This window comes from Myotis lucifugus, unplaced genomic scaffold (assembly GCF_000147115.1).
Source record: "Myotis lucifugus unplaced genomic scaffold, Myoluc2.0 scaffold_47, whole genome shotgun sequence".
NCBI classification, from domain to species: domain Eukaryota; kingdom Metazoa; phylum Chordata; class Mammalia; order Chiroptera; family Vespertilionidae; genus Myotis; species Myotis lucifugus.
In genome coordinates, this window is record NW_005871095.1 from 5,481,574 (window position 1) to 5,495,800 (window position 14,227).

At 44.3% G+C, this 14,227-nt stretch overlaps 1 pseudogene; it reads right to left on the bottom strand.

Annotated features, from left to right (window-relative positions):
* LOC102429890 overlaps positions 1 to 8,618 on the bottom strand; it is a 75,066-nt pseudogene extending 66,448 nt beyond the window's left edge.
* Between the last annotated feature and the right edge of the window lie 5,609 nt (positions 8,619 to 14,227).

Here is a 14,227-nt window from a genome sequence, read left to right on the forward strand (position 1 = left end):
CAGAGGGAGGCTGAGGGGTGTCGGAGTTTCTCACATTCCCCAGGGAGCATTGTGGCAGGGGACATCCCGGGCATTGTATCTTAGGAGGGCTGAGAGGAGACTCACATTCAAATCCCCCGAGGTGCCGAGATGGAGGGTGTAGAACGAAATGGCCCGTACAATGGAAGGTGTGGGTCAAGATGAAAAGAAACTCACATTCAATGAGGAAACTGAGCAATCTGAGGTTAGGAGGCAGATTCCCATCCCATGCAAATACGCAGAATCAGCTGTGGAAGAAAGGAGCAGTAACCATGGCGCTTGCAGGAACTTTACAAATCTGGCCTGAGAAAACCAAGTCTGGGAAGCTGTTCTTGAAAGCAAAGCGTAGCGGTCCGTTTATCCCATGCTCACAACATCCCTGTGAGTCTGAGCAAGAGACAAGAATGTTAAAATCCAACCTAACAAGAACCAAGCAGGTCAGGAAGGAGCCAGAAAAATCGTCACAGACAGATGGAAAATTACATTAAAAGACAGACACGATTTTATCTCATTGATGCAAGTTCTAAAGAATGATGCAGGAGTCTTGATAACAGAGCAAACTGTGAACAAACTGTGTGATTTAGTCAGGCACTGACTGACTACGACCTACTCTGAGTAAATATAATAAATGAAGGGAACAGTTTTCTGCATGACACCCATTTTTCTGGATGGCGATTCTAAATTACACCACATTACTATACTGTTTTATTTGTTGTTTCCCAACACAGGAGTATGCATGTTTTAAAGTGTGAAACAGGGAAAGCTAATGTTGCATTTTCCAGGTTTTTCTCATTCCACTTCTACTTTCTTCGTCACTGTCCAAATTGCAAGTTAGGAGGGCAGGGGGGTGCCAAGGTGCTTTCTTGAACCTTCTCCCTCCTTCCTCCTGAAAAAGAAGCCTTTCCCTGCCATCCTGGCCCAGTTGGGACATCCAGATAAGCCTGGGTGTTCTCATGAAAACTGAACATCAACATCCATCAAGGCCACTCTGAGACCCAGATGGATCAAGACACAAATAAGACCTTAGGGTAATTATTTCTGAACACAAATTATGAACATTGTACAAGCTGCAAAAATGACCAAACATCCCATTATTCAGACCAATAGGATTCTTCTATTCTGATTCTAGCTTTTGTACTGCTCCCTTCTGCTCTACATCTAAAAAGGATTTATGAAGATACCCAGTCATAGAGGTATCCTGCCTCAGTCCAGGGTGGACCCCCGCCTCCTAGCCCTTCCCCCAAACCACCTGTATAAGCCCAATCCTCTGAGTCCTCCCTCACACCCCCTTGCTGAGATGCCCCACAGTCCCCAGGTGCATGTGCCTGCTGCAGCTTGTCGGACCACAGGGGTGTCCTGGCCGTCTTGACGGGAGGCATAATCACACAGCGCTTCAACTCTCCACTCTGCAGGCACTCTCCAGTCTCCATTTCTGGTTTTGACCTCCCATTTAATTCCACTCAAACTTTCAAGTGCCTGCCAGTATTCCCAGATGCCATGCTGCTGGAAATCCAAATTCAGTTTGTCCCAAACTAAAGTCATCATCTTTCCCCCCCGTAAGATCTTCTCTGCTTCCTAGAGCCCCCATCTCACAAAATGATACTGATCAATTTTTAGTCTCAGGCTCCAAATAGGAGATAAAACCTATAGAAGAATTAAATGTTGCTGGAACACTTAAGAACACTTAAGCACTTAACTGCTTATGAAATTCTACTTGGGTCTTGTCCAAAAAATTTATTCTGACACTTGTTAAAGATGGTAAGGAACACTTTATTTAAGAAGGGACTGCTGAATTATATGTGTCCTTTCTCTTTTTTTTTCTTTTTTTAAAAAATATATTTTATTGATTTTTTACAGAGAAGAAGGGAGAGGGATAGAGAGTTAGAAACATCGATCAGCTGCCTCCTGCACACTCCCTACTGGGGATGTGCCTGCAACCAAGGTACATGCCCTTGACCGGAATCAAACCTGGGACCCTTGAGTCCTCAGGCTGATGCTTTATCTACTGAGCCAAACCGGTTAGGGCAGTGGTCGGCAAACTGCGGCCCCTTGAGTGTGGCTCTTCCACAAAATACCACGTGTGGGCGTGCACATACAGTGTGATTGAAACTTCATGGCCACACTCAAGGGGCCAAAGAGACACATGGGGCTTGCGAGCCACAGTTTGCCGACCACTGGGTTAGGGCAATGTGTGTCCTTTCATTATTGTGCTCCCACTGTGTTTAACGGCACCTAACTCCCAGTGTGTGTTACTAGTAAATGAATGACTAATAAGTAAATGAACAGACTTACATTCAAGTACGTCAGCAGCATAGATCATGACTAACCAGAATGAAGTAATTGGCCCTCTCAGAAGTAAAAGCATACCTTACTGCTGACAATGATAATTTGAAAAGCTAAGACAGTGCTATATAAACATGAGAGCATGTGATGTCAGTAAGAACTGGATCATTTCTTGTTCTTACTGGTACATTTCTGGCTGCCTTGGGAAAGATAGTATGGTATTTAAAAAAAAAACAGGCACTTTTGAAAAAATCTGTATTCTAGATACTAATTTTATAGTGGGACCTTTTACTGTACCTCACTTTCTTCATGTGCAAAATAGTGTAGGGAGTAGGTTAAATTATCTTGAGCATTCTCAGCAATTCAATGATCCTATCTAATAAACGGGTAATATGCAAATTAACCATCACTCCATCACAAAGATGGTGGCACCCAGTCCCCTCAGCCCCGCCAAAGTCCCCCAGTCCTGGAGGGGTGGCTGCTGAGAGCGGGCAGCATGAGCGGCCTGGCAGAATGCTTGCTTCATCACCGCAACATGAGGCAAGTGTTCTGCCCCAGCCGTGGAGGGCCTCTGGGCAGCGGGCGCAGAGTGGCCAAGGCAGGACGCGGAGGGCCTCTGGGCAGTGCAAGTGCACGGAGCCACTGGGGCGGGACGTTTGCGTCATCGCCGCGGTGACAAGGCAAGTGTCCCGCCCCAGCCACGGAGGGCCTCTGGGCAGCGGGCTTGGAGCTTCCAGGCCCCACAGAGAGCAGAGAACCACAGAGAGTGGGCCTATGCCGTCAGGGCTCCCGGATTGGAGAGGGCTCCTCTGAGGGATCCCAGATTGGAAAGGGTGCAGGTTGAGCTGAGGGACCCATCCCCCATGCACAAATTTCATGCACCAGGCCTCTAGTTCTTTTATAATATAAAAAATTGAACTAAATGGCAGAAATGATAACATAAATCTAGTCTTTTCTTTTTTTAAAATAGAGAGGCAAATGAGATGCCTATAGTCATCCACTGAGTTTATGTAAAATGGACTTCTTTTTCTTGCTGTTACTTTTCCTTTTCTCATCCTCGTGTTTCCCATTCTTTATATTATTTCAGTATCTTACAAATGCTTCTTCTAGGAGTTACACTTGTCACATGATCCTGTGTTTATCTATTCCTGTGATACTCTTCCTTCAAGGCTTTAAGTTTGGGAAGAGCCACACGAGGCTGCATTTATTTCTTTACCCTTTGCCATCCACAGTAGCTGATGTACTAAAGGGGCTCAACACAACTCTCAGGACCAAATGAATGAATGAGCAAACATGTGAGTGAAGAAATGTATTGTCACTGAGAAAACAGGACAAAAAAGAAGCTTATCACTACCTCACTATTCTGCAACGTGAAAAGACTTTATTAGCACATTATATATTTTTAAATTGTAGTAACATACACATAACACACAATTTACCATCTTAACTATTTCCAAGTATGCCTTCCCTTCACATTGTTATGCAGCCATCACCTTTGTCCATCTCCAGAACATTTTCATCTTCCCAAAGGGAAACTCTGTCCCTATTAAACATTAACTCCTCATTCTCCCCTCCTCTAGCCCCTGGCAACCACAGGACACTTGGGTTGCTTCCACTTTTTTGCTGTTAGAATAATGCTGCTATGAGATAGGTGTAAGATACCTGTTCAAGTCCCTGCTTTCAGTTATTTTGGTTAAATACCCAGAAGTGGAATTTCTTATATGGTAGTTCTATGTTTAATTTTTTGAGGAACCACCATCCTATTTTCCACAGCAGCTGCACCATTTTATGTTCCCACCCACAGCACCCAAGGGTTCATATTTCTCCACATTCTCACCAACAGCTTTTTTGAAAAATATACTAGACATCCGAATGAGTATGAGGTGATATCTCATTGTGCTTGTGACTTGCATTTTCCTAAGGCTTAGTGATATTGAGCATCCTTTCATGTGCTTATTGGACATTTGTCATACTTTATTTTTTTGATGCAGCTTTTGTGATCATCAGCCCCATGGATGACATTTGAACTCTTGGGCCTACCATGCAGTTGCTACATTAGTACTCTGAATGGTTTATCATAGCATGTGTGTTAGTATATTCTTGACCAGTTGTCAGCTAGGTGCTTGGAGGTTTGCCTCTGCTATCTCATTTTATTCTCTCCATAACTATGAGTGGTAAATACTCGTGTTCATTTCATTTTATAGATGAAGCTGAGAGAAGCTAAGGGACTTCTCCAAGGTAGCACAACTAATTGTTATCCCTACTGGAAATCAAACTCTGGGTATCTGACATCGAGATAGTTTCAGTGAACTGTGTTCTCTTTTTTTGATCAATTTCACAGGCATTGACCATCGTGAAAAAGTAAAACCCCAAATCATTTGAATACTCTTTCCTATTTAGACTCATCCTAACACATTGTGGACCAGTAGTTTTATTGCTAGCTTTACGCAGTGGCCAGATAAGTTTCTATTGAACGAGTACAAAAAAATGTTTTACATAAATGTTAAAGTCACGCTTTAAAATTAAATACCCATTGCATTTTGAAGTTATTTATGACATGTTCTTGCACACTAATAGCTTTTTAAAATATGATACTTTGTAAAACACTGTGTAATATGAAGCAAGAGTTCTCGTGATCCATCTGCAATGTGTTAAGTAGGAGAGAACCCTGAGAAGCAAATGTACATCCCAGGCAAACCCTTTCATCTCAGGGCTACCCTAACCCGGATTCACACCCCAGGTGCTCAGGCCTCCCCTCAGCCTAAAACAGTTTTTTTAAGTTTTAATACAGATGGTCTTCCAGTTTGATTAATGCTATTAAGTAAAATGCCACTTAATTTTTAAAGAAAAAATCAATAAAAGGACCTACTTTAGCACTTCTTACTCAGCCTTTTTATTAACCGTGCTGAAACTGGTTTTGCATAATTTTGCCATATATACATGTTTGCATAATGCCATATAAAAGAGATCATTTAATCAATTAATAATAGCAGCAGCGCCTCTCCTGTTGGGTTTAGGGATCTACCAGAGTTTCCCTGATAAATCTAATCTTCAGTAGGTTATGCATGGAGCCACCTCCCATCAGGAAGCATATATTTGGGTTTGGAGAAGGTCAAAGTGTCTTTTTAAGCAGAAAATGACCGAATCAGGATCATTAGCAGTTCTGAGAAATCCTATTACTCAGTGACCCCCTCGACCCCGTCACCACCTTAGAAGCTGTGTCTCTGGGTTCAAATCAATTTCCTGCGTGCTGCTTTCTCTGAATCTGCTGGTTTAGCAGCCTCCTTGCATGTTTCCAGGCCAAAGAGCTTTTTTAAAAAGAAGCTGCAGATAATTTGCAGAGCTCTATCAGGTGAGGCTTCTTCTCTAACATCTCTTAGTAAGCCCTCGATTTCTGAATCTCTGAAGTGGCTCTCTCCCTGACATTTTTAAAGTTACACTGGACTAATTCCATTGAGAAAGCAGCTCATTGCTGTTTGGGGTGTCTTGCTAATAGCATGTAAACTAGTGGAAAAGAGTTGGGATGCACATCTCTCCACCAAGAGGTGGCCTTGACCATAGAGGTGTGGAGCTGATCAGCCTAACACCTGGAAAGTAGCAGCACCCAAAGATTGTCTGTACCAAACCCCTTTCCTGTTTGGTCCCCCAGAGCACCCACATTTCACTATAGATGTATCCTCTGAAGGGCCTAGGCCTTGTCATGGAAAATAAAATATGAAATAACACTTGAACAGAGGTCTGGTCCTCCCATTGCAGCTCAAGTTCACCCAGCAGAGAATTATGAAGAGTAAGGAAAATGTGTGTGTGTGTGTGTGTGTGTGTGTGTGTGTGTGTGTGTGTGTGTGAAATAGAATTTATTGTGGCTCTGATTATGTACATGTGAGATGTGCCTGGCCAGGCTGGCTGGCTGGCATGGTGTGTGCAATAAATACATCCATGGGGCTGTTCTCTGTGGCCGGGAAGCACCCACACCAGCAGTTCAGTCCTCTGGGTCCCCAGCTTCATGGGGCCCTTGGCGGCCTTCTGCTTAGCACGTTTGGCTTCCGTCTCCTGCTGACGCACTTCCTGCTTCTTCCAGGCCAGCTCAGCCTTCACCTGCCAGCTCTCAGTCTCCAGGCCATCCCAGTTGTCTTCCCACGAATCAGGTCTTGGCTGGGTGCCAACCTCCCGACACCCAGCAGATCAGCAAAGGCGTTGCCTTTGTCACTGGGCTCTGGTCCACCCCAGTTATACTTGCTGGTCAACAGTGTGCCCTCAGGGGGTTGCTCCTGAGGACTCAGCTCCTGCCAAACCTGCTCCCACGAGTCCTCAGCTTCCCAGCTGCTCCAGTCCGACTCGGGAGATTTGTGGTCAGGGTTGTTGGTCTGCCCAGTGCAGCTGGCTTGGCCCCCAGTGCTCCAGTTGTCCTGCTGGGCTAATACAGACTCGGCCTCCTGCTCTAAGCTGCTCTATTCTTCGTCATCCCATCTGTCAGCAGCGCTGCTGTCCCCCACTGTGTCCTTGCCCTCCTCTTGTGCCTCCCAGTCTCCTGAGGTAATGGGTGTGGGAGAGGCAGGGGTGGGAGCTGGGGCAGGAAGTCCCTTGGGTGTGGGTCTCTGGGAGACTTTGGGCTCACTAGGGGAAGCCGTGGGGTGTGCACAGATCAGCTTGGAGGTGAGCGAGGAGACCCCTGTCATGGCCCATCCTGCCCAGCTGGCTGCGGCTCCTCCCATTCCGGGGCTAGAGGCGGCATGGACATCCTTCTCCACTTTGGCCAGTTGGGTGGGGTCCCCTGACACAGACTCCAGTTTGGAAAGGAAACTTCAAATGGCCTTGAAGGCCTGGACCTGCACGGATTTTTCGGGATCCGCAGTGAGACCACAGAGCACAGGGTACAGTCATTCATTGAGTAGAGGTTGTGGGTGGCAGCAAAGCCCAGAACACTGGCAATCTGAGACGGGGCAAACGGGTCCTTAGCGGCCTGGAAGCAGCCGATTTTTCCCAGACAGGCGGAGGTGTTGCAGCAGATGGGGCCCTGCTCATCGTTGGCCTGCAGTTGAGCTAAGTTCTTCATCAGCTCCACATTGAAGTTGGCCTCGTTCAGCTTCAGGGCCAGGAGCAGCATGGACTTGACGTCTGCTCCCGGTTGGCAGGGTTGGTGTCCCGGAAGCCATGCACGACTCATGGAAAGATCTGGGTATTGACTGTTGGCTCATCAAAGTATTGGATGAATTGCTCCATCTGCTGCAGGAGGTGGATGTGCATGGCCAGATCAGTGGATGAGAACATCTTGAGCCCGACAGGGATGACCTTCTGCTGATACTCCTCAGCACTGAGGCACTTGCCCACCTTTGAAGAGGCGGGTGAGGACCACAGCCCCTGCATACCCAAACTCAAAGGCAGTCAGCAGCTGGGACAGCACCGTGTGCCAGCAGAAATCTCCGGAAACGAGTCTAGGCTCTTGCTTAGCTCTTGGAAGAACTTTTGCTTCCCAGCCGGCTCTTTGATCTGAATCTCTTCCAGGCACAGGTTGGTCTCCACAAAGCGGTTGTTCATAAACCCACTTGGTGCGCGGCAGTTCTGCAGGAAGTGGGCTGGTTTGGGATGCATCTTGGGGTTGGCTCCAACCAGCTCGCAATAATGGGGCACCAGCAATTTTGGGATCTTCCCAGGGTTGTGCAGAGGGGTGGCCTGAGGTAGGGGCCCATTGAAGACTTCCCAGATGAGGCAGCCCAAGCGCCATATGTCGGCTGACCACTTCTCTGTGACGGCTTTGCAACTGTCATCAGCCAACTCTAGAGGATCATACTGCTCAAGCCCGGGGATCCCCTTGCAGGGGGGTGCCCCGCCATTGCCCTGGGCTGAGTACATATAGTCCAGGCCACAAAGCTTCCACTCACTGGTGCGGCCCACAAACACAGTGGCCATGTAGACATTGTTGTGGATGAGGCTGCAGTCCTTGAGGGGGAAGCTGAGGGCTTTCACAGTCTGCTGCAGCCCCCAGGAGAGCTCAAGCTCCTTGGGGCCACAGCCTCTGCTCCCAATGGAGTCACAGCCTCTGTCACTACGTGGAGCCCTTTGTCTGTCTCCAGCCCATCGATTTAGGCCAGAATGTTGGGGTACCTGAGAGTTTTGAGGAGCTTGAAGGCAGCTTTGGCCACCTGGGTCTGCTCTTTGGTGCCAGGCTTCACATTGTACATGAAGATGTACATCAGGCTGCCTGTGGCCTCCTTGCGGCCATGGTGCAGGGCCCAGGGCCCCAGCGGGCTGCCCTCGGCAGGTTCCAGGTTGAGCTTGAACAGGAAATCCTGGACCAGGTCCCAGACAAAGAACCACATTGTCCCAACCGCCGTGGGCTCAGGTGCCTCTGCTCCAGGTCCTCAGCAGCCCAAGCTGGGGCGAGGCGGAGCCTCGAGGAGCAAGGAAATTTGATGGGGGGAAAAAACATCATCCCTTGGACCCTGAGATGACTGAAGGTAGCTTGAGATCACCAACTGTTTTAGAAAAAGAAGTTATCTTACCTAACAATAGACAAACATGTAAATTAACCATCCCTCTGCTATGCTCACCAGCCAATCAGGAGAGTATGCAAATGAACCCAACAAAGATGGTGGTTAATTTGCATACATAGGGGCAAAGCAGCGGAGCAAAGACTGAAGGCTCCGTCCAGAGCGAAGGCCTGGGTCCCGGGTGCCGGAGGAAAACCGGTGCCAGCAGCCAGGGGAAGGGAAGGCCTATTGCACGAATCTCTTCGTGCAACGGGCCTCTAGTGCTTTAATAATAAGAAGATGTCACATGGATTAGAAAATAAATTTTTAATTTCATACATCAGCCCAGCATTTGGTGGCCATCCTACAAATGACTTCAGTGTACAGTAGGGTCCAGAAAGATGTCAGTAATTTTCCAGATGAAAGCGAATATTTGTGCAGGAATGGAGGAGATTGCTAACGTCATACATAGGTGTGAAATGGTGGACACTGAACAGTAATGAACAGGTCTCTTCAATAACGGACCACTTGTGAATGTGGCCATTCTGAATTGAGATGCACAAAGACAAACACAGGATTTCTGAGTCTTAATATGGAAAAACAAGTAAAATAGCCCATTAATATATTTATATTGATTATGTGATAAGGTGATAAGATTTTGAAAATACTGGGTTAGATATATTATTCAAATTCATTTTACCTGTTCATTTTATTCTTTTTTCAACATGGTTATAAGAAAAACCCAAAAGGCATTTTCGATTTCCTGTTGCATTTCTGTTTGATAGTCCCCATGCAGGATATCTCAGCACCTGGAATATGAAGAGCCTTGCGCGGCCCAAAAAAGGACAGAGCATCCAGCCTTTCCCAAACTAACTAGACTTCTCCACTCCATTGTGTAAAACATTTATAAATCTTCCTTGAAATGGCAATTTTCCACGGCAAACAATTTCAAAACCCTGTTATAATAACATTTCCATATTTGGCTCAGTCTAACTCAGACTCCACTCCCAGTCACATTGCGTCTTCTGACAAATCCACAATTTTATACCTACTTGACATGTTTGTTAGCTGAGCAGATTCAGCTGGAACCTATGAGGCAGAACCTGTTGGTGATGCATTTTATGATAATCAATTTATTAATGTTATCATCTATTAAACAATTAATATTCCTTAATAGCAAACCACCCTTCTAAATATTTGCACATCTTTTCAGATATTTAAACAATAGTAACAAATATCCAATTAAACTCATGAAAACATAATAAGATCACCAGTCTATTAGGTAAAATTATTTTTAATGCTTTAACCATCTTAAAATATTTTTTAAAACTTGTAAAATATCAAATAAATTCCAAGACTCATTATTAGGAACCCATAGTTTAATTTGTCTCAAAAGAATTAGCTTTGTCTTTTATCTTAATTACTTATTCACTGAATGACTTTGGTTGTCCCAGTAAATAACTCAATATCTTCATTTGAAAGAATAAAACTAATAATAATACTAATATAATCTCTCTACCTTATTAACTGTAACAGTAATATATATATTAATGCTGGAGCAATTATTTAAGATAGCCTAGGGATTTGCTAAAGTGATTTCAGGGAATTCACTCATTCTTTAGAGCTATTTTTTTAAAAAAGCTAAAAAACACAAATATATTTTAGTTTGAAGATTGTAATCCCTGGCCTATTCTTGGTTGTTATATTGACATGTTTATGGAAACTTCTTTCCCAACCCGTTATGTCCTTTTGGAATATTTTTCTTGCTTCTCTCATAGAATAAATATTTCTTAGAACAGTGGTTCTCAACCTTCCTAATGCCGCGACCTTTAATACAGTTCCTCATGTTGTGGTGACCCCCAATTTTATTGTTACAAATTGAACATAACTAAAGCATAGTGATTAATCACAAAAACAATATGTAATTATATATGTGTTTTCCGATGGTCTTAGGCGACCCCTGTGAAAGGGTCATTCGACCCCCAAAGGGGTTGCAACCCATAGGTTGAGAACCTCTGTCTTAGAAGTTGAATTCTCACACTCTGTGCTATTTCTTGAGGCTTTTGCAGGGAAAAAAAGAATCTAAACTAAAGCTGTAGTTGAGAAGAAAGTTTTCATTTTTCAAATGGCATTTAATTTTGTGCAAAAAAACCTCTGCTTTTTTGTTTTGTTTTAAAGAGTTATGTGGGTGATTTGGGGATTTCTGACATTGTAGGAACATGAGCCATTGCCTTTCTTTATTTATATCCATGTAAGGTTGTCCATGTGTTGAAGTTCATTAATGTTGTTTCTTCTTAAGGGAATAGTGAATATTTTTGCCTTACCCTGTTCTTTTTCCTTTTTTAATTCTGACAGACCAATTGACTGATTCATTGGTTCAATAAATATTTTCAATGCAGAAAAAAAACTAATATTTAAGTTAATCTTTAAGTAGGAAGTGCATCTGTACAGATGTTGGGTGGAACTGAAGAATATATCAGGAAAGTAGAATGAGCAAAGACACAAAAGGAAAAGCCATGGGCAATTTAGGAAGCACAGAGTCAGGGGGAGTGGGACAAGACCCACCTCCACTCATAGGTAGGAGAGGGGAGCTCCTCAGCCAGGCGCCCCTAAAACACCTGGGCACAGTCACGGATAATATGAAACTGCAGTTTACAGTTTGCAAAGCTTCAGCAGAAAGAGATAAAAATGATGTATTCACTTTTTAGGAAATTAAAATAAGTATTTTGCACCACAAAATATACAAGAAGAATGTTTTGTGTGTTTTGCAGCAAAAGAGCTCTGAATATTTACACAAACATCAGCTGACAAACTGACATATTGATGCATTAAGTGGAAATGACATTGGAATATGTGGATGACGTTTCTTTCTAACTGCATGCAGCTTTCATCCTCAAAGTAAAAAAGGCACCGGAATGAAAAGCTTGGGATTTTTCTGAACCTATAAGATTTCAGACGTGCTTGAAGGAATTTAATCTCAACCTTCTGCCACATGCAATAATTTCTGCCTACACCGCAATGAGTAAACTAGTTCGAGAGTGACTCACCCTGTACATGGATTCTTTTTCTTAGAAAACACTTCTTTCACAAAACCAGCTGCAACAATAAGTGAACTATCTTATCTGTCTCTTTGACTGGTTCTGGGTTATTAAGTCAGACCCAGCGGAGCCTGGGAGTGACTGTGAGTTCTGAGTCAGCTTCTGTCCAAATTAATCTTCTCTGCAAAGTTCCTCTCAGCCACTGAGATGGAAGAGCCGGACTTTGTTGCCAGACACCTGGCACCTTCTCTTACTTGTCATGGGTTCTTCATGGACTTATCCACCTGTTTGTGCCTCAGTTTCTTTGTCTGAACAAGCATGATGATAACACTCACGGGATACGTGTGCTAACAGCTTTGAATGAGCTGGTAGACACAGACCACTTCCCATGGTATCTGGCACATGGCTGATACCTGATACACCTCAATTTCCTGGGGTAATAAAATGATGGGATGGCCGAGAGTAGGGTTGCCTGATAAAATAGAGATTGCTCAGTTGCATTTGAATTTCAGATCAACAATGAATAATTTTTTTTTAGTATGAGTATATCCGTGCAATTTTTTTTCATTTGCTGACTCTGACCCCTCAGCTGGAGCCATGCTTCTCAAAGTCAGATTCCAGGGCTAAGAGTGCCAAAAGCTACACTCACCCCCATAAACACTATCCTACCTTGCCAATGCGGCCTATATAATCTACAGAGCCCAGTACGAAATGAAATGGGGGTTCCCTGTTCAAAAGGTTTTAAGAATCTCCAGACAGTAGGAGGAGAGCCCTGCACCAAGCCCGGGGCCTGTGAGATGCTCCGGGAAGCCAGCCTGCTCCTGACTTAGACAGTTCCTGTGGATGACTTTACTTCTAAGGTTTTTGTAAATAAAGCATTCTTTGATTCTTTGGTGTGGTGATTTTTCTGCATCGCGCATGCCATTCTACTCTTCTGGTCTGCATTGCTAGGCTGTGGAGTTGGAGCAATGAAGGCAGCTCTCATGTACTAAGCACTGATAAGCCACAATTTCTGTGCCCCCTTTCCACCTACACTGCACTTAATCTCGAGAGGATTTCTGAACAGTGAATATTATCAACCACTCCCCCTTATGTTTCATCTCAAATGCAGAAACTGATTGGAAGCAGGTGAGCGAGGGGCCCACCACCAGCAGCTCACAGACCTTCAGTGATGGAGCAGGACTTGAATCCAGTTCCTTCCGTGTCCAAACTCTGCACTCCTCATCACTCTGCCACACTGTTGGGAAAAACTGATTAATAAGCAACGTCCTGTCCTCAATTCCTTGTCCTAACACTTTCATTTTTTAAATACAAAAGCCTACCTTGGAAAATTGTTTTTTCAATGAGCCAAATAAAGATGGACACCATGACCCTCTGAAAGGAAGGGTGCAGGAGCAATCAGGAGGCTGAGTCTGCAGGAAACGGAGCTGGGAGGAGAGAGCACAACTTCCATGAGCCCAGTTTCTTTCTTAGAACATAGTCCATGTGTAGCCCAGGTCCATCTTGTACAATTTCAGGATCTGCACCTTCTTCAAGCTAAAAGATCCCCCATTCCTTCTTCTATGACCCTTACTAACTAAATACCTGAAGCTTTATTAATGTACTAGAGGCCCAATGCACGAAAATTTGTGCAAGAGTAGACCTTCCTTCCCCCGACTGCTGGCACCAGCTTCCCTCTGGCAACCTGGGACCTGGAATGCTTCTCTCCTCTGGCCGCCTGCAGGCACCTGGGACCTGGGCTGGCTTCCCTCCAGCCCCGGCTTCATCAGGAAGGACGTTCAGAATGATGTCTGGTCTAATTAGCATATTACCCTTTTATTATTAGAGATAATGCTATTCTTTTTTTAAAATAGTGTATGGCTAGAAACAAAGTATTATACCAGTCTTCTAAATGTATCCAGTAGAATATAAATCCCATATTAATTTGACATACATCATCTATTTTTAAATACATGAAAAAGCATTTTCTTTATTTTATTTTTACAATCAATATTATCCTGTATTAGTTTCAGGTGTACAGTGCCAGAAGCTAATTCTAGCATGTCATAAATGCAAGAAGTTTCATCAAAAGGTTGATGGAACTTGGGGATTCAGCAGGGCTGAATACATATTACCTGCTGCTGGAATAGCTAAGGGCATTTCCCCAAACCTGAAAATCTACATGTTATTGCCTGCTACTGAGACAGCCAAAGGCAGTTTCCCCCAATCTGACAATGCCTACTGTATACCAAATCTTAACCTTTGATATCTATATCTGCTTTGCCTTAGGGCAATTTGTATTAATAAAGAGCAAGGGGTCCAGAGATTCAGAGAACTTCGTTACTAAAGCTAGGTCTTCTCTGGCTCCCCCATGGATTACAAATTTATATTTCTAGCCTCTTTATTAATTTACACACAGTGCCTTCTCCGGGTTCCTGAACC